Raw genomic sequence first — 18,901 nt, 5'->3', positions numbered from 1 at the left:
AATGAACCAAAACAAAAGCTGAGGATGATTATGGAAGCTCTTCAAAACTCCATGAAGTGGGTATTTTGGCTTTAACTCAGTGGATAATGGGAATCATATTGGGAGTCAGAGAAAGGACATTCAGAACGTGGAGTTGTAGAATTTTTTTGTCAACCTGGATGCAATTTGGAATCAAGGCAGCCTACTGGAAGGCTATTCAGTATTATAATCTCATAGGGAAAAGGGCCTAACACAAAGTGGCAAATAAATTAATCACTTCCAAAGAAGACACGAATAGGTTTAAAAAGATTGGATATGAGAGAAGAGCACGATGTTTATAATTTTTATCCTATTAGAATGGAATCACAATGATAATTGATTGTCAGAAGTGAGTAGGACGCTATTTTAATGAAAGACCAAAAATATGTTTGGATTAAAACACGTTTAAATAAATTTTGAAATAGAGAAGTACATTTGGTATGAAACAAAATTGGGGTGATTGGCACACTGAAATCATTCAACAGCATTGCACACTTCTGGTCTTGGAGCAGCTCACCTCTTTCCAATCTGCTTTTAATTCATGATGTAGTAAGACTTAATCCTTCTGGGTGTTATCTGATGTGGCTCAAAGGTGTTCTGTTTTTGCTTTTGTTTTGTTCAAAAAATATTAAACTGGTAAGAAATCAGTAATTGGAATGGGTTTACAGGGAATATGATTCTCTAAAATGTACAACTGTGTTCCACTTGAGCCCTTTAAAAATGGTATTTTGATGATCTATAAAGGGTGAAGACATTAGATTTAGAGTTAAAGGTCACATTTATAGGGGATAGGAGGGAAAATGAGTGATGCTTTCAAAAACCATTGCAAAGAAGTTATCTCTGTTGATAAACAGTACAGAGTTTTGAATCATAGAAAGTCAATGCGGTTTTGTGTCTTTGAGAATATCAGACAACTAGTATCATATAGTATGTAACTTTTAAAACTGGCTTCTTTTTTTTTCTAATCTTTTTTATTTATTTCGAGAGAGAGAGAGAGAGAGAGCATGAGCAGGGGAGGGTCAGAGAGAGAGAGGGAGACACAGACTCTGAAATAGGCTCCAGGCTCTGAGCTGGCAGTCAGCACAGAGCCCGACGCGGGGCTCGAACCCACGAACCGCGAGACCGTGACCTAAGTGAAAGTTGGCGCTTAACCGACTAAGCCACCCAGGCGCCCCAATACTGGCTTCTTTAACACAACATTATGCATTTGAGATTCATCCAAGTTATTGAGTCCATCCATAGTTCATTCCTATTCATTGCTGCAGTATCACTTCATTGTATCCTGGGACCTTCGTTTGTTCATCCATTCATCCACTCAAGGACAACTGGATTGTTTTGGCTTTTGGCAATTATGGATAGAACAGCTATAAACATTTATCTAAAGGTATTTAAGTGAATATAAATTTTATTTTCTCTAAGGTATATACCTAGGAGTGGGATTACTCTGGGTCATATGGTAAAATGTAAGTATAATTTATTGAGAAAGTGCTACATTATTTTTCAGAGTGGCTGTGAGAATTTGCATTACCGCAAGCAATGTTGGAGAGTTCCACTCACTTCACAACCTTTTAGCACTTGGTATTTTAGTCATTTTAATTGACATGACTCTCACTGTGGCTTTAATATGCATTTCCCTAATGGTTAATATTGTTGAACATCTTTTCTGCGTGCTTATTGACCATCCTTATGTCCCCTTTGATGAAGGTACATGTAAGTTTTTGTCGATTTTTAAATTGGACTGTTTTCTTAATGTAGAAATATGAATTTTATTTATTCATTTATTTTTTGGTATAGCCTGACCACAAGTTGTTTGTGCAAGCAAAAATTTTCTCCTGGTCCGTAACTTGCCTTTTTAGTCCCTTAACCATGTCTTTCTCAGGTCAAAGGTTTAAAAATTTTAATGCTATTTAATTAATCAGTATTTTCATTTTAAGGATTGTGCTTTTTAGTATCATGCATATTCTAAGTCACAAAGATTGTCTCTGTTATTGCCTTGTAAAACTTTATAGTTTTATGTTTTATATAAAACATAAACATTAGGTCTACGATCTATTTTGAGCCCATTTTTGTATAGGCTGTGAGGTTTAAGTCAAGTTTTACATTTTTTTCCCCAGGAATTGGTTCATTTACCTGGGTTGTTGAATTTTTGTGTATAGAGTTATCAGAGCATTCCCTCCTCTTCTTGGTAAGGTCTGTGGAGTCAGTTGTGAAATTCCACCCCCTTCAACCCCCCATTCTTCTCCCCCCGTCACACCCTCATCCAATTTCTCCTCCCCTTTTCATTCTTGATATTGCTAATTGTGTCTTTCCTTTCTGTCTTTATCAGTCTTGCTTGAGGTTAAGAAATTTTAATGATTGTTTCAAAGAACAAGCTTTTGGTTTACTTGATTTTCTTTATCTTGTTTTGTTTGCTTTCCATTTTTAAAAAATGTTTATTTATATTTGAGAGAGAGAGAGAGACAGAGCATGAGCAGGTGAGGGGCAAAGAGAGAGGGAGACACAGAATCTGAAGCAGGTTCCAGGCTCTTGACCTGTCAGCACAGAGCCTGATGTGAGGCTCAAACTCATGAACTCTGAGGTCATGATCTTTTTTCCAGGTAGAGTGTAATGTTCTACACATACCAGTTACATTCAGATGATTGATTATCTAGTTCTTTTATATCCCTTCTGTATTCATTTTCTCTCTATGGGGGAGAGAGAGGAATGTTAAAGTCTACAACTCTAACTGTGAATTGCTCTGTTTCTTTCAGTTCCATTGTGGTAAAAAATATATATAAAGTTGACCATTTTGGCCATTTTTAGATGTACAATTCAGTGACATTAAGTATGTAGACATTGTTGTGCAAACATCTCCAGGATCTATTTCTAAACCTTTTTCATCATCCCAACTGGGACTCTAAACCTTAAATAATAATTTCCCATTCCTTCCTCCCCACAACCCCATGTAACCTTTATTCTACATTGTCTCCACGATTTGCCTCTTCCAGGCACATCATGTAAGAAAATCACACCATATGTATCCTCTTCTTGGTTTGGGGCTGCCTCGGGCCTATGCCTGGGCACAGCAGAGGAAGAGCAGGAAACTCATCACTGGTTTGCATCAGGAGTCAGGATGGATGCGCTTATGCTGTCTTATCTGGAACTAGAGCCTCTTCCCTTCCATGGGACTGTTTTATCACAGCTTGTTGAGAAAACCGCCTGATGGAAATTGTTTTCGAGAAACACTTATGGGGACCCCTGGGGGGGCTCAATCGGTGTAGCTGCCGACTCTTGATTTGGGCTCATGTCATCATCTCACGAGATTCGTGCAATGGAGCCTGGCGTCAGGCACTGTGCGGACAAGCAGGGGACCTGCTGGAATTCTCTCTCCCCTTCTCTCTCTGCCCCTTACCCCAGCTCCGCATGCACTCTCACCCACGTGCGCACTCTCTCTCTCAAAATAAACATTTTAAAAAATCACTTATAGGGGCACCTGGGTGGCTCAGTCGGTTAAGCTCGGGTCATGATCTCACCGTCTATGAGTTCGAGCCCCGGGTCAGGTTCTGTGTTGACAGCTCAGAGCCTGGAACCTGCTTCAGATTCTGTGTCTCTCACTCTCTGCCCCTCCCCTGCTCACGCTCTCTCTCTCAAAGATAAAGTAATAACATTTTTAAAAATTTTTAATCACTTATAAATTAGAAACTAAATTTATTCTTAAAATTATTTTCTTAATGTTTTTTATTTATTTCGAGAGAGAGAGAGAGAGAGACAGCGTGAGCAGGGGAGGGTCAGAGAGAGAGGGAGTCACAGACTGAAACAGGCTCCAGGCTCTGAGCTGGCAGTCAGCACAGAGCCCGACATGGGGCTCGGACCCATGAACCGTGAGGTCATGACCTAAGCGGACCTGGCAGTCAGCACAGAGCCCGACATGGGGCTCGGACCCATGAACCGTGAGGTCATGACCTAAGCGAAAGTCGGACGCCTAACCGACTAAGCCACCCAGGCGCCCCATCTTAAAATTATTTTTAACCATATAGGTGATGTATTAATAATTCTCCTTGCAATAGTTAATTAACATAATTAAGACTGAAAGTTTCCTTTAATCAAACTGTCTTGTCTCAGTACCCCTCTCCCCAACTTTCCTGGAGGATACTCCTTGAAACAGCTTTTTTCTTCTTTCAGTAGTATGTCTTAGAGGTCTAGCCATATCTGTCCATATGGGGAAACCCTACTTTTAACTGGTTCATTATATTTTATGGGTTTGATTTACCTCCGTTTATTAGGCTATTCTCCTATTTAGGCACCTAGATTTTTAAAATAAAGAATGTGTTTGCTTAGAAGGAATACTAACGTCTGTGTTATAAATGATCCCTGCAGCCTCAAGTAGTCTGGTCCTCTGAGTTTTAATGGTGTTTGCTGAAGATCTTAATTTGATTGCTAAAAGCTCACATTTTTTGTTTCTCAGCATCAAACCGTGGTCTTAACACTGTTAAGCCAAATGTCAAGTCTCTTTGCTCAAAAGCAATGTGCTAAATTGAATGCCAGTGGAAATCAATCACCTTTCATTGAATCCCAATAGCTTCCCCAAGAGTATAATTAAAATAATTGGCTCAACCCACAGCCACAAAACCTCAGTCCTGAATAACATAGTTTTCCCTATAATACTATAATAAGATTTGATTTCTATACAAACTGGATTTTTGCCAGACTACAATTCCTCCTCTAACATCACTATTTATTTCTTTGGCCATAACATGGTTCTGCTTCTTGGATCATTGATAATTGCATTTTACTTCAGCTACAATAGTGATGTTCTCTAGAAATCCATACATGAAGTACCCAACACATTTAGAAGTTTGATGGCACATGGTGGCTTGAACCATGAGTTCATCTCTAGCCTTTCTTCAAAGTCCACTGAAATGATGATAAAGGAATGAAGAAGAGATAACCCATGAGGAAAAAAAAGAGGCAAGCTACACAGCTGAGAGGTCAGAAATATTTGGAATAGCAAATGAGGGAATGGTAACTCCATAGCAGCTGAAAGCCACAAAGGAGGAGTGAATGGACAGAAAACCAACCAACCAACCAACCAACCACGGGCTTATGTCATAAAATCTCAGAAAATTTGGGGACATGTGAAACTACTACAATAGTAGGCAGGACTGAAAATCTTTTTTTTTTTTTATTGAAGAAGAGGAAATTTATTGGAAGAATACCAGGAGCTTGTGGACTGTTGAGAGCCATGAGGTTGAACAAGAATGGAAGGAATGAGGTACCTCCAGAGGCCTGGAAAGTTGGATTTACAGAAAAGTCTCTTCTAGCAGAAAAGTGTGGCCAGAATGCTGCCACTACCTTCAACCAGGAAGATACCCCCCAGTTACACTGGGAAAGAGCATGTGTGTGCTTGGTCAGGGGTCATCCCTCCCTATTCCAGTTCAACATGCAGAGTGGGGAAGGGAAATCATTTGCTACTCGATTTAGATATGCTTGGCTATATGGAATAAGTAGGAGATTATGGAAAACCTAGGGAAGAAGATATTCAAAAAGAGAGAGAAGCAGAGGAAGTGACGCTTGGACATGTTAGGGATGGAAGTAATAATTAACAGTGAATTTAGAATACAGCTTCAACATCTTTTCTACTTAATCATCACACTAGCTTGTTGCTTGTAGACAAATATAACCATAAAATAAGAGGAAATAATTTCAATTTTCACTGCTACCTAAGTAGGCCTGGTAAATAGGGAACAGTGATTGTATTCACAGAGGGTGTTCATTTATACACATACACATGCACACACACACAGGAACTAACAAGCAAGGGGCAAGCAGAACCACACTGAAGAGAAGATTAGCAGGTGTTTGTTCCTGGATCTGAGTTTGGGGAGTAAGTTCAGCGTTTGGGAGAAAGCCTTCAAGGCAAGAGGGGCCCTTTAGTCCCTCTGCTGCTGCTGCTTTTTTTTTTTAAGGAACTCTTTTTTCAATGTTTATTATTTATTTTTGAGAGAGAATACAAGCAGAGAAAAGGCAGAGAGAAAGGGAGACACAGAATCCAAAGCAGGCCCCAGGCTCTGAGCTGTGAGCGCAGAACTGGACGCAGGGCTCAAACCCACGACGAGATCATGACCAGAGCTGAAGTCAGATGCTTAATCAAATGAACCACCCAGGTGCCCATAGTCCCTCTGCTTCTTTAGAGAGGCTGAGTCCCTAGCACTCCAGCTGCCTCCTTTCTCCCTTCCTGCCCCCCTGGTGGGGAAGTGCTACAGGAGAAAAACATCGTCAACACAACTAGAGGGATGACAAGTTGTCCTTATTTGATGAGCCGTTAATGCTTTCTGTTTCCTTGTTCAGTGTTTTCCCTTGTGGCCTCTTAGGAGCTATTTTATATTTCCTGAGTTGTCTGACATCTCCTTTTTTTCTTAGTATATTGGGAAATAACTCTACTTCCTTGTTTATGAAGAAAGTCGGCACCATAAGCTTGTACTTTCCACAGCTTCTGTTGCCATCTGTGTATTGATGACTCTAAGTCTCTAACTCCATCCCAAACGTGCCTCCTGACCCTGAGTTCTACAGATGCTTTGAATGTAACTGTCACCCCTTGTGATCAGCACTCTATACATAGTGCTCAAGCCAGGACCCTAACGAGGGATCATTCTTGATGTCCCCCCTAACCCCCATCCTTAATAACATGTCCCCTCCCCTTTACCACCATATCCCATTGGATCAATCACCAGTTCTAGTCAGTCCTGCTTTCTTACTATTTCTCTTCAACTCTTTTGTCTTCTGGATAACTCTGCCTGAGCCTCTCCCAGTTCAAATCCATTCTTCCGTGCTGCCTCTAGAGTGGTTTTTCTAAAGTAGAATTCTATTCCCTTTTTGTTCTTATGTAGATTCTGGCTGTAGCTCCTCTATGGAACTCAGGGAAGTCCCAAGTTCCAAACCTTTGGTGTTCAAGAACTTCATGGTCCAACACTGCTCAGCTCACCAGAATCTTCCCTTGCTACTTCCTCCTTTCCCAGACTTTTGCCTTGTCAGGTGATATACAATCCAGAGTGCCTATGAATTCTCTGGAATGCTTATTTAAAATACAAAGTCCTGGACTCCAGATTCCGAGGTAGTAGATAAGCTTCAGGGCCGCAGAAGTTGCATTGCAACAAGCTGGGTGACTTGTATGGAGGGGCTTGTGGACCCCACCTGAGAAATTCTGCTGATTATGGTCAATGTTAGGCTATTTCTTGAAGCTTCAAGCTGTTTAGTCTGTAGCATTTCCATGTGCTGTATTCACCACCTGGAGCACCTTTCCCATTTTTCGTCTTCTGTCTTCCTTAATTCCATCCCTACATGGCTTTTTATCATTTTGTTCAAGGATGCAGCTTTCAAGTGGTGTCATCTGGGAAGCCCTCACCACCTTTTCAAAGCTAAGTGGGCATGGGGCACCTGGGTGGCTCAATCGGTTGGGCGCCAACTTCAGCTCGGGTCATGATCTCACAGTTTGTGAGTTCGAGCCCCACATCGGGCTCTGTGCTGACAGCTCAGAGCCTGGAGCCTGCTTCAGATCTGTGTCTCCCCTTCTCTCTGCCCCTCCCCCACTCACGCTCTGTCTCTCAAAAATAAATGTAAAAAAAAAGGCTAAGTGGGTAAACTCCCCTTCTCTTTACATGCTAACGAATTTATTACACTATCACTGCCTGTTCAGTGGTTTCTCCCATATGAGTTGATGAGCTCCTTATGGGCTTGCCTTTGATTGGTGAATCTTCCAAACTTGACATTTTTGAAAGAATGGCAGTGCTTATATGAGGGCCATTAAATAAGTCTTATCTCTTGGCAGCACAAAATACCGCAGAAATGGCATGGTGACTTCCTTCCATCTTTCTGTTCAACAGAATACCAAGAAAGAATTTCTCTTAGCCTTAGTTATATATCCTGTTGGCTTTGCTTAGGGAGAACCATGGAAATATCTCTCAATAAGTTCAGTATTGAGTCCAGAATTAATTAACTTTCTTTCTGTCTTTCATTCATTTTATTTTTAAATAATCTCTGCCCTCAACATGAGGCTCAAACTCATGACTCCAAGATCAAGAGTTGCATGCTCTACCAACAGAGCCAGCTAGGTGCCTCTCAGAATTAACTAACTTTCAACAAAACATTTCAAGGGAAGATAATTAATGTCACTTAAGTGGATGATGAGTTTCCTTGTAAATATATTTAAAAATTGAAGTCTTATTTTCCCATGGTAGTAAATAGAGATGAAAAGAAGATATTAAATTGTTCATGGTGGTTTGTGTGTTCATTTTCAGGTTTCCATTGGAAGAGGAGAACTTTTCTGACAATAGCTAAAGCTGTTGGCAATAGCATGAAAAAGATTATTAGTTTTTGAGCTTTCAGGCAAGAACATTGGTGAATTAAAAAACCTAATGCATCACTGTAAGCAACCCAGATTTAGTTTAACAATTAAAATAGTAATGGCTGACCCACCATCCATGCTTTTAGATGTCCAGGGCAGAAATAATTTTCCCTCGAGCTTTATTTTGAATTGTTTAAACACATTTCCTCCATAAAACAGGAAACAATTGTGTGGCTCAATTCCAGCATTCTTGTATTTATTATCAACATATTTCACCCACTCCTGCCTGGCAGGTGTGTCAGGTTTGTGTAATCAGCGATGATCTCAGGTCATGTTAACCGAGGTGTTATAAAGAGTTTAGAAATCAGAGAGTCTTCACTGGGTATTCTCCCCCAGGGTATGTGCAGCTTATTGCTTTGAACGTGTTACTGTTAGGTGGGAGAGAACTTTAAATGTGTCATAGATTGGATTTTAATGAGAAAAATAAAATCAAGGAAAAGGGAGTGACTGAATGCACCATCAGGATTTTATGGGAAATATTCCCTAGTCTCATTTGATTTTGTTTACTGTGCCAAATGCATCACATCTAAGACATATTTTGTTCAAATATAATTGTTGAAGTATGTTTTTTTAAGTTTATTTATTTTGAGAAAGAGAGAGAAAGAACAAGGGAAGGGCAGAGAGAGATGGAGACAGTGAGAATCGCAAGCAGGCTCTGCTCCATCAGCACGTAGTCTGACATGGGGCTCGAATTCATAAATTATGGGATCATGACCTGAGCCAAAATCAAGAGATGCTTAGCCAACTGAACCACCCAGGTGTCCTGTGAAGTGCGTTTTAACTCATGGCCGCACCCTGGTGACTTCTTTCAAAGCATTCTGTTTTGATTTCTCCAATATAATCATTGGCGTTTAACACTCTTCTCTATAGTCTTTACAGATACACTGTATTTTTGTGGGTTTTTTTTTTTACAGGATAAATACACAGGAAGTGTTTACCATTATATTTTATAGCTGTTTCATGCCATTAGAAAGATATATACACAGTATATGCGTTTATTCACAGGATGCTGACCACTAATCAGTACCCATACAAGCCCCAGAGCAAGGCTGATTTGTAATTTCATAAGTAGTATGTTTTTCAGGTGTCCGTTAGACACTGTTTCCACCTTTAGTCATCCCATTCCTTCCTTGTGTCCCATAGACCACAGTTCCAATGCCAAAGTCAGTGGTCCTGAAACTGTTAGCCTCTTCATGGAGGTCAGGCCAAAAGAGTGGGAAAAGGAAGGGTTTTACGTGCAACCAGTAAGGAGAGCACCAGGATATTTCTCACAGCTGTGCCTTCCCCTTCCTCAACAACAAAGTTGGGGAGGTTTTAAGCTGAGGGTGCATGCACATTCATGGAGGGTCTTGCCAAGGAGAGTTCTGAGTAGAATTGGGGCTAAAGTCATCCTTGGTGGACAGAATCCAGGTCCTGGTTGATTGAAGCCATGGGGGCCAGCAAGGGTCTACATCAAGTGTTCTCTGGATCCAGTTAGTCTGGGGTTGACTTCTCAGAGGGGTTTTAATCCTGCAAAAACCACAAAAGAATGTGCACTAGCTCATTACTTTTGAAACAGCACTGGGAGTTTTACCATTGCCTTGTTGTCTCTGATAGGATTAGGCTATTTTTAGGCCTGGTAGACGGTGTTGGATTTTGCATTCTCTTTATTTCCTTAAACTCTTTAACTATCATGGTCTATTTTTCTACAGTTGGAACATATCCCAGGCAGTTCTGAAAGAAATTTATTGGTCAGGTCATGCCAGTCAGACATGGGTCACAAAATGGCTAAGGGGCCTAAAATGACCTTTGTTAGGTTAAGAAAGCTATGTCTCATCTTACCTTTTCCAGAGGACCCCTAACTCATCTGTCTATAACCCCATCACCATGGCAACCCTCCAAGGGCTGCTCTCTCCCTAGGCACACAATTGCTTCAACATACCCTCTCTCTCTCTCTTTGAGTTCCCATTTCTTCACTTAGAAGGTACAGGGAAAGGTGTTTGAATTTTCGCCCCACATGATGCTGCTTCATTCTTCTATAACTTGTTTTGCCTCATGGATCCAAGGACAGAGATTTGTTGGTCATTCACTGGGAGGAGTCTACTCTATTTCTTCACGTTTTTTAAAAAGAGGGCTAAAAGAAGACCAGGCAAGCGAACATGCAGCTTCTGTGGTAAAATATCTAACTTTGTTCATGCAGAAATAGTTCCATAAATGAAAGATGATTAAAAAGTTCTCATAAAAAGTGTATCAGCTCTCTCTAACCTTCAAATTAGCTTACGTACATTTTGGCACAGATATCTTGATCGAGAGATCAGAAAGAACCCTGGATGTGGTTACCTAGCAACAAGCTTTAAATTATAATGAGGTTAAGTAAGTTTGCCCAGGATCCAAACTGCATGATGAACAGACACCTGGCCAAGATTAACCAAAATCCATTAACCTTGAAAAGTCCCACGATTCAGAGGTATAAACAAATATAATGCTTCAAAGAAGGTAAATTACGTTGATGTTCTGAGCTTTTCCTACATTTGAAACTCCTTGCGATTGTTTTCTTTTTTCTCATTGTATTCAATCTGCCTGCCCCCACCCCCTTCCTTCCTCTTCCAACCCAGCCGGTCCACCAGTGAGTCTTGCCTGCTGTCCCTCCTCACACCTGTAACATCAGATGCCCTTCCGAGTTTGCTCTCACCCCCTCCAGTTTACATTGCCATCACGTGTCCTTGAACTCTCCCTATATCTTCAGAAACCAGTCCACAGAGATGAAGTGCAAACTTCTGTAATTTGGCTTAGACTTTTCTGTGCCTCTTTCTAGTCCTCCATGGCACTGGAATTTCCTATGAAGCACAGTTCTTAGATTCTTAAAGTTTACAGTTAAGATAATTGTGCAACCAGAGGCTCAAATGGGATTGAGTGGGAAGGATCCATTAGTACGTTAATAGTCATGTGGTTTCCTGTGACCTGGAACAGGTGCTTCCTGGGAGTTGTTGAGAAAGGGTTCTCCCTTCTCCTCATCCACCTCTCTTCTGAGTTGAGTGTCCATGTGTGCACCAGGTGCCTGCAGCCTGCCTTTCTCTCTGGGTCATTCTCAGCAGCAGAAGTGACAACTGTGTTCCTTGTGAGAGACTATGAGGGAATAGGGCCACTGAGACTTTCTCAAGACGCAAAATTGGAGTCCATGTTATCTGCTCATTTTCTTTGCTCTGCTGATGGAGGCATCTACCATTTGTGACAACATAGATGGACCTGAAGGGCATTATACTAAGTGATATCCACCGGAGAAAGACAACTACTGTATGATCTCACGTCCAGGTGGAATCTCAAACAAAACACCCACCCAACTCATAGAAAAAGAGTTTAGGTTTGTGGTTACCAGAGGTAGGGTGTTGAGGAAGGGGGAATTGGCGGAAGGTGGTCAAAATGCACAAACTTCCAGTCATAAGATAAATTAGTACTACAGATGTAAAGTATCAACATGACGTATATAGCTAACACTGTTCTATCATATGTAGGAAAGTTGTTAAGAGGGCAGATCCCAAGAATTCTCATCACAGGATTTTTCTTTTTCTTTCCTTTTTATTGTATCTATGAAAGATGATGGATGCTAACTAAACCTACTCTGGTCATCATTTCACATTATATGTAAATCAAATCATCATGTTAGACATCTTAAACCTTACACAGTAATTTATATAAATTATTTCTTAATAAAACTGGAAAAAAGAGAAAAGATATTAGAAAATCAGTTTTTGTTTCTTTAAGGTTTTACTTTCAAGTAATTTCAAATGTACAGAGATGTTGAAAGAAGAATACAAAGGATTTCTGTATACCTTTTACATACTCTCTCTACACACTACACACCACACACACACACACACATTATTTCATATTTTTCTGAATCATTTGAAAGTAAATTGCAGACATGATACCCATTACCCTAAAAACAAAGGCGCTGTTCTCCATAACCGGAGTATATCCATCAAAAGCAGGAAATCAACACTTATATATGGTTACCATTCAACGCACAGACCTCATTCAAATTGAGTTGATCCAATCACCTTTTCTATTCAGGAACAGGGTTCAGCCCAGGATTTCATGTTTCACTTAGCTATGATCTCATTTTATTCTCCTTCATTCTTACAGTTCCTCACATTTTCCTTGTGTGTGTGTGTGTGTGTGTGTGTGACCTTGACATTTTTGAAGGCCAAGTGTTGACTTTCATTTCAGTTTCGTCTGATGATTTCCTATGATTACATTCAGGTGATGCATTTGGGGCACAAACACTACAGAAAGGTATTTTTGTAGGTTCAGGTTTTGCCAGTCCATTTTGCTTTATGTGTGACCCCAGATGTTCCTCAGATACAAGCAGTGATCTTGTGAGTCATTCCACAACTGTTCCATCACTGTTTTCTTTTTTCCTGTGCCTCTGCCCTACAGCAGAAGGGAGGTGGGGAAAGAGGGAGGAGTGTGTGGGGCAGAGAAACTGGGGAGGGGTGGAGTCAGGGACTGGGTTACAAGTGAGGCCAAATTTGATTTAGGGCCGGTGGAAACACAAGTGACACAGGTGGGAAGTAAAAGCAGCCTCACCCATGAATGTCCTGGGTGAGGGTTGGGGTTAAGCTTGGCAGCATCATGTATTGCTCCGTGGTATGCATTAGACCTTACTACCTTCTGACAAGTCAAAAGTTAACTCACCCTCTTGGCCTGGCATCCACTTTCAGCAATGCACATCCAGTGACCCAAAAAGATCTCTCACCACTGTGCTAGTCAGAGGGTCCTCTCTGTATCAGCAGCCTGGCATCCTGTGAAGTGGAGAAACTCAGCCAAAGTCAAGACTGGCTAAGTCAGAATTTCCATCTTAACAAGCATCTCAGGTGACTCATGTGCACATTCAACTTTGAGAAGCACTGGCAAGGAAAGCATAAAGTCTGTATTACTTCGTTGATTCATTCCAAAGTATCAGAGCACTCAAATCATGTGTTGGGCAGTGTGGGAGACTGGGGGAGAAGGAGATTGTTTTGTTACTCTTTTTCTAGTCTTGGACTGCATGAATTTGCATTTTAAACACATTTTATACTTCTCTTTTAAACTCTCAAACAAACATCCTTCGCCTCAGATATTCTAATTCAATCTTTCTAGTGTGGTACCAGCATCTCTATTCTCTAAAGGCTCCTCTGGCAATCCTAATGTCTATTTAAAGTTAAGTTAGTCCCACTCTTCTCACACATAAAGAAATCGTAGGGATTAAATGTATAAATGTGCAACAATCTTAGGAATAAAAGATTTCCAATACTTCTGCTCCCTAATCCTTGAATTTCAGCATTATATCTTCCTCTCAAGTTTGTTCCTGGGCCTATACAGATGTCATGACTAAGAAACAGAAACTCACAAATCTCAATTTCACATGGTTCACTTTCTGACCATCACCTCCTATCTTCCACTCACTGTCTATGGTATCTGGACTCCGGGAATCCTGTGACCCCCAGTAGAACATATTATCTATCCATCCTGCCATATTTTCACGTCCTACCTTATCAAACTTACATTTAGTGACCCAATACCATAATCCCTTCCTTCCCTATACCCCTGACTCCCATACCTCTCCCCTATTCCTTTTTTAAAAAATGTTTATTTATTTATTTTGAGGGGCAGAGAAAGAGAGAGGGAGAGAGTGAGAATTCCCAGCAGGCTCCACACCGTCAGCGCAGAGCCCATCGAGGGGCTCCATCTCATCAACGGAGAGATGCTTACCTGAGCTGAAACCAAGAGTGGGAGGCTGAACTGACTGAGTCCCCAGGGGCCACACCCCTCTCTTAGTTCCTGCCACATCTTTGGCAAATCCCGAACCTGGTGGAGTGTGACCTTCCTCTGTTCACACCTGAACCCATGCGATAGAATGTGGATGTAAAACAAACACAACAAGTACAAAATCTCAGATTGTGTTGACCTGCCGATTGATCTCACTTTACGTCCCATGGACCGGTGCACTGTCCAAAAATCCCACCCCATTTCCCTAGTCTGGTAACCGCCACATGATTTTTTTTTCTGTATCTTAGCCTTTTCCCCTAGACCTCCTGTTCCCACTCTCAGCAACGGTTCTTTCCTATCTCTGGGGAAAGAGGGAGAAGCCCATCAAGCGCCTGCCACCACCTCGCCCTGCCTGTCATATTGCACATGCTTACGTGGCCTCTCTGGCTGTTCTGGGGGTGAGGAGCACCCACCCTTAACCAACACCATCCCAGCCCTTGCACTCCAGACCCCACTCTTCCCATCTACACAGGCTCCCGAGTGGTCGGCTCTCCTGCTCTCTTAGAACAGCAGTTTTTGTTTCATCAATTTTATTAACTTTCACACGTGCTTCATGTTCCATTAAAAAAAACTCTCTTGATCCAACTTCTCAGGCTGTTGCTCTTTGTTCCACTTTGCTCCCTCTCTCTTTTTAAAGTTTATTTATTTATTTATTTATTTATTTATTTATTTATTGAGAGATAGAGCGAGCAGAGGAGGGGCACAGAAAGAGAGAATCCCAAGCAGGCTCCACGCTGTGAACTATGAGATCATGACCTGAGCTGAAATCAAGAGTTGGAGGCTCAAACAGCTGGGCCACCCAGGCGCTCCCCTGCACTTTGTTGTCTTGATAAGGGGCTGTCTATATGCATTGTTTCTGATTTTTTTTCATGCCATTATTTCTTGAACTCATTTTAAATTGCTACTTTTATGATAAAAAAAAGATCGCCATGATGCTGAGTGCAATGAACATTCTCAAATCTCATTTTACTTTATCTAGGAGCAGAATTTCAAGAATCAGTCCACTTTACTGGAACATTTTATTTCTGTGTTCGTTTCCAGGATATTACTCTTTGATTTCACTCTTGCTCCTTCTCACTCTCTCTTGCTTGCTCTTCCTGTTTCCTCTACCTCTTAATATTAAAATGCCCTATGGTTCAGTCTTCAGTCCTCATTTCTTCTGTCTCTGCACCTTCTATCCTGGTGCTTTCAACCAATCTCCTACGTTTTAAAGCTCAGCTAGGCCTTCTGGGGGCCCTGTTGTCTCTGACATCATCTTCCACTGCCCTGGTTCCTTCCAGCTTCCTCCATCAGGAGCTCCTGAACACACGCAGGCAAGCTCCCTGCAAAGCCTTCCGGCTTATAATTCTTCTTTCTGGAATCTTCTTTCCCAAATTTCCATGTGACTTGTTCCCTGATCGCATCCTAGTTGTAGTTTACCTGTAAGGCCTTCCTGGATCTCTGTCTTTCTGTTTGTCAGTGCTCTTTCCCATCCTGTGCTCTATTTCTCTTCATTGGTTAATTTTCCTTTGTACTTACACTGTGCTCTGTAATTCACTTATTTACTTTTTGGGTTGTAATCTGTGCCAATTTAAGGTCCCACAAAGACAGGGTGTTTGTGTTGTTTTGTTTTGCTTTGCTTTGCTTTGTTTTTTGCCTGATAATATAAATATGTGTAAAATGAATAAATCCTACATCTCTAGATACAATAGCTAGCTCTACTTACGTGATGGAAACTTAAACCAGAATTTAATTTTCCAACATATCCTTCCTCACTCTGTCTCCTCCCTACTCTGTCTTCCTAGCTCCCTGCTCTATGCCATTCTCTTACCTTATACAGATAGCAGCGTGGATTCAGAGATTAGGTGGCTTCTCTAAAGTCTCAAAGCTCACACATGGCAGAGCTGAGATGGGTCCTCTGTTTAACCACAGAATCAGTCCCTTTATATTTTCAGACATTTCCCAACCACTGTTTCATAAACAAATTTAGATTTTCCTTGAGAAATTGGTTTTCTACCTGCCAAGGTGATGGGAACTCTTGGCTTGTTTATCTCTTGCTATGTGTGGCTTATTCTTGGATTCTCTGGAGGATGATCCAAATACAGCAGAGTCTGATGAGAAGCCATTCTACCTTCTTTCTCTTTTAATGCTTATTTATTTTTGCAAGAGCGTGTGCTAGTTGGGGAGGGGAAGAGAGAGGGGATAGAGGATCTGAAGCGGGCTCTGTGCTGACAGCAGACAACCTATGCTCCAGCTCACAAACTCTGAGATCATGACCTGAGCCAAAGTCACACACTTAACCAGCTGAGCCAACCAGGTGCTCCTGATGATAATCTATTCCGTCACTAGATGGTGACATGATGAATGATGTCTGATGCTCATTGTCTACCATCCCACGCTGAGGGTGGCCGATGAGAAGCTCCACCACCTGGGCATGGGAGCTGCCCAGGACACCAATGGACACGTGGACAAGGGGGCAGCTATTGGGAAAGTTCTTTTCCAGGTGCCTGGGAAGGTGTGTGTAGTACAAGGTATGACGTGTCAGGGTGAGAGGAAGGAATCTTGGCGGGACCTCCTGGTGGCTACATCCTCACAGAGATTCAGCCTTGAATGCAGAGATATTACTGTTCATTTATAGCCATTTAGTGTCACCCAAACTATTCATAGGATGTGACTTATGCAAGTTGGGCTTTATTATAATTTTGGAATACTTGGTGTAAATCATTTTATCACCTTCAAAAGCTAATCCATTAGCAATATCCTAAGAAAGTCTATATCACGTGTATTGATAAAAGAAAAGGACATTAGATCCTTTAAAGATCATTTCAAATGTTATAAGTCATTGAAAGGTTGTACAAGTAATTTTAGATTTGTTTTATCACCAACTTGTGAAGGTTTCCCCTTGGTGATGACTATCAAATGAAGACAGCACTGTCAAAAGCTCCTATTAAAGGTTGCATGTGGTTATTTCAAGTAAAAATCTGATGGTAAAATCAAGTTCAAATATTGAATTAAGAAATAGAACAAATTTTATGGGAAAGTTTTATTTTTTCTTATCATTATATAAAGTATGGCAATTACATATATATACACATATATACATATGTATTGTTGAAGTGTAGTTGACATACATTAGTTTCAGGTGTACAACATGGTGATTCAACAGCTCAGTATGTTATGCTACACTCCCCACAAGGATAGGTACCATCAGTCACCATACAACACTATTACCATACTATTGACTGTGTCCCCTCTGATGCACTTTTCTCCACATGACTTATTCATTTCACACCTGGAAGCCTGTATCTACCAGTTCCCTTCACCCATTTTGCCCAGCCCCCTCCCTCCCTCCCCTCTGGCAACCATCAGTTTGTTCTCTGTGTTTATGGGTTTGTCTCTGATTGTCCATTTGTTTTGGGTTTTTTTTAGATTCCACATATAAGTGAAATCGTATGGTATTTGTGTTTCTCTGTTTGACTTAATTCACTTAGTATGATATTTAATAGATTCTTCCTTGTTGCCACAACTTGAAAGATCTTTTTAACAGCTGAATAACATTCCATTATATATATATATATAATATATATATTATATACATATTTCACTTTTTTTATCCATTCACCTATCAATAAATACTTGGATTGCTTCCAAATCTTTGCAACTGTAGATAATGCTACAATAAACATGGGGTATATATGTTTTTGAACTAGTAAATATCCAGTAGTGGAGTTACTGAATCATATAGTAATTTTTATTTTTAAGATTTTGGGGAAACTAAAAATAGCATTACCGTATGATCCAGAAACTCCATTACTGGGTACTTACCCAAAGAGAATGAAAACACTCATTCAAAAACACACACTTCTATATTTATTGCAGATTGTTTTTCTTACAGATTTTCATATCTGTCATTGAATCTGCCCAAAGAGCTGAACAAAGGGCATTGTTCTCTGCGTGTGCCATGATGCGAACAACGTCGAGTAAGCACAGAGCCGCATCCCACTCCGGGAAAAGTCCGAATCTCAGTGGTGTCAAGATGAGAAATGGAGCTGTGACCCTCAGTGAGGTGTCCCGGTCGTGTCAGAGGACAGTGTCAATCAGAAATTTGAGAACTGCTGTGTAACTTCTCAGTGGGACACAACGGCTTCCTGAAATATACAACAGTAATATTAACATGTTACTAAAGGTCTCCAATCTTGTCTTTGATTCATTTATATTAATGGTTCATTTCGAGCGATGAAAGCTCTTATGGTAATTGTTAGTGCGCTTTTTTCCCCCTTTAATTGTATAAAAGACATTAACACCTTGCTGTCTTTAATGAGGGATTATTTATCTCAATGCAGATATGAGTGTCTTCATTAGTCCTAATCAACTTCGGTCCTCCAGTCATGTATTTCTGCACTGTGGTTTCTGTGATCGCCTTTTTCCATCACCAAGTGATTTTTAATTGCTTTCCTGTTAGGCAGGTCCCATTAGTTTCTCTCATTCTGAGGTGGGTTTCTCCTTTCTCTGAAAGCCCATACCATATGTCATTTAATAAATCCCAGCAAATCTTTTTACCTGTATGATTTCTTCAGATAATGCTTCTTACCTACATCAGCACATTCTGTTTCTAATTTTTCTTGTGTCAGACAATTTGAAGCCGGCTCCGGAGTGTTAACTGAGGGTAGCGTGGCTAAACTCAGGTTTGCCTCTTTGGAAGTTTGTCAGAAGCCTGGGTAAAAAGAACTGTTTTTG

General features: G+C 40.8%; 1 long non-coding RNA gene across 2 annotated transcripts in view; it reads left to right on the top strand.

Annotated features, from left to right (window-relative positions):
- Positions 1–18,320, top strand: part of LOC144232239 (uncharacterized) — a 51,111-nt gene extending 32,791 nt beyond the window's left edge. For both annotated transcript variants that reach the window (XR_013335346.1, XR_013335347.1), the window contains exon 3: positions 18,060–18,320. This is a non-coding gene — a long non-coding RNA (uncharacterized LOC144232239). The remainder of the gene's footprint in view (positions 1–18,059) is intronic.
- Positions 18,321–18,901: the final 581 nt, after the last annotated feature.

This window comes from Crocuta crocuta, unplaced genomic scaffold (genome assembly GCF_008692635.1).
Source record: "Crocuta crocuta isolate KB4526 unplaced genomic scaffold, BGI_CrCroc_1.0 scaffold94, whole genome shotgun sequence".
Lineage (NCBI taxonomy): Eukaryota > Metazoa > Chordata > Mammalia > Carnivora > Hyaenidae > Crocuta > Crocuta crocuta.
The sequence above is the reverse complement of the archived record's forward strand: the minus strand, read 5'-3'. Positions and strand labels throughout refer to the sequence as shown.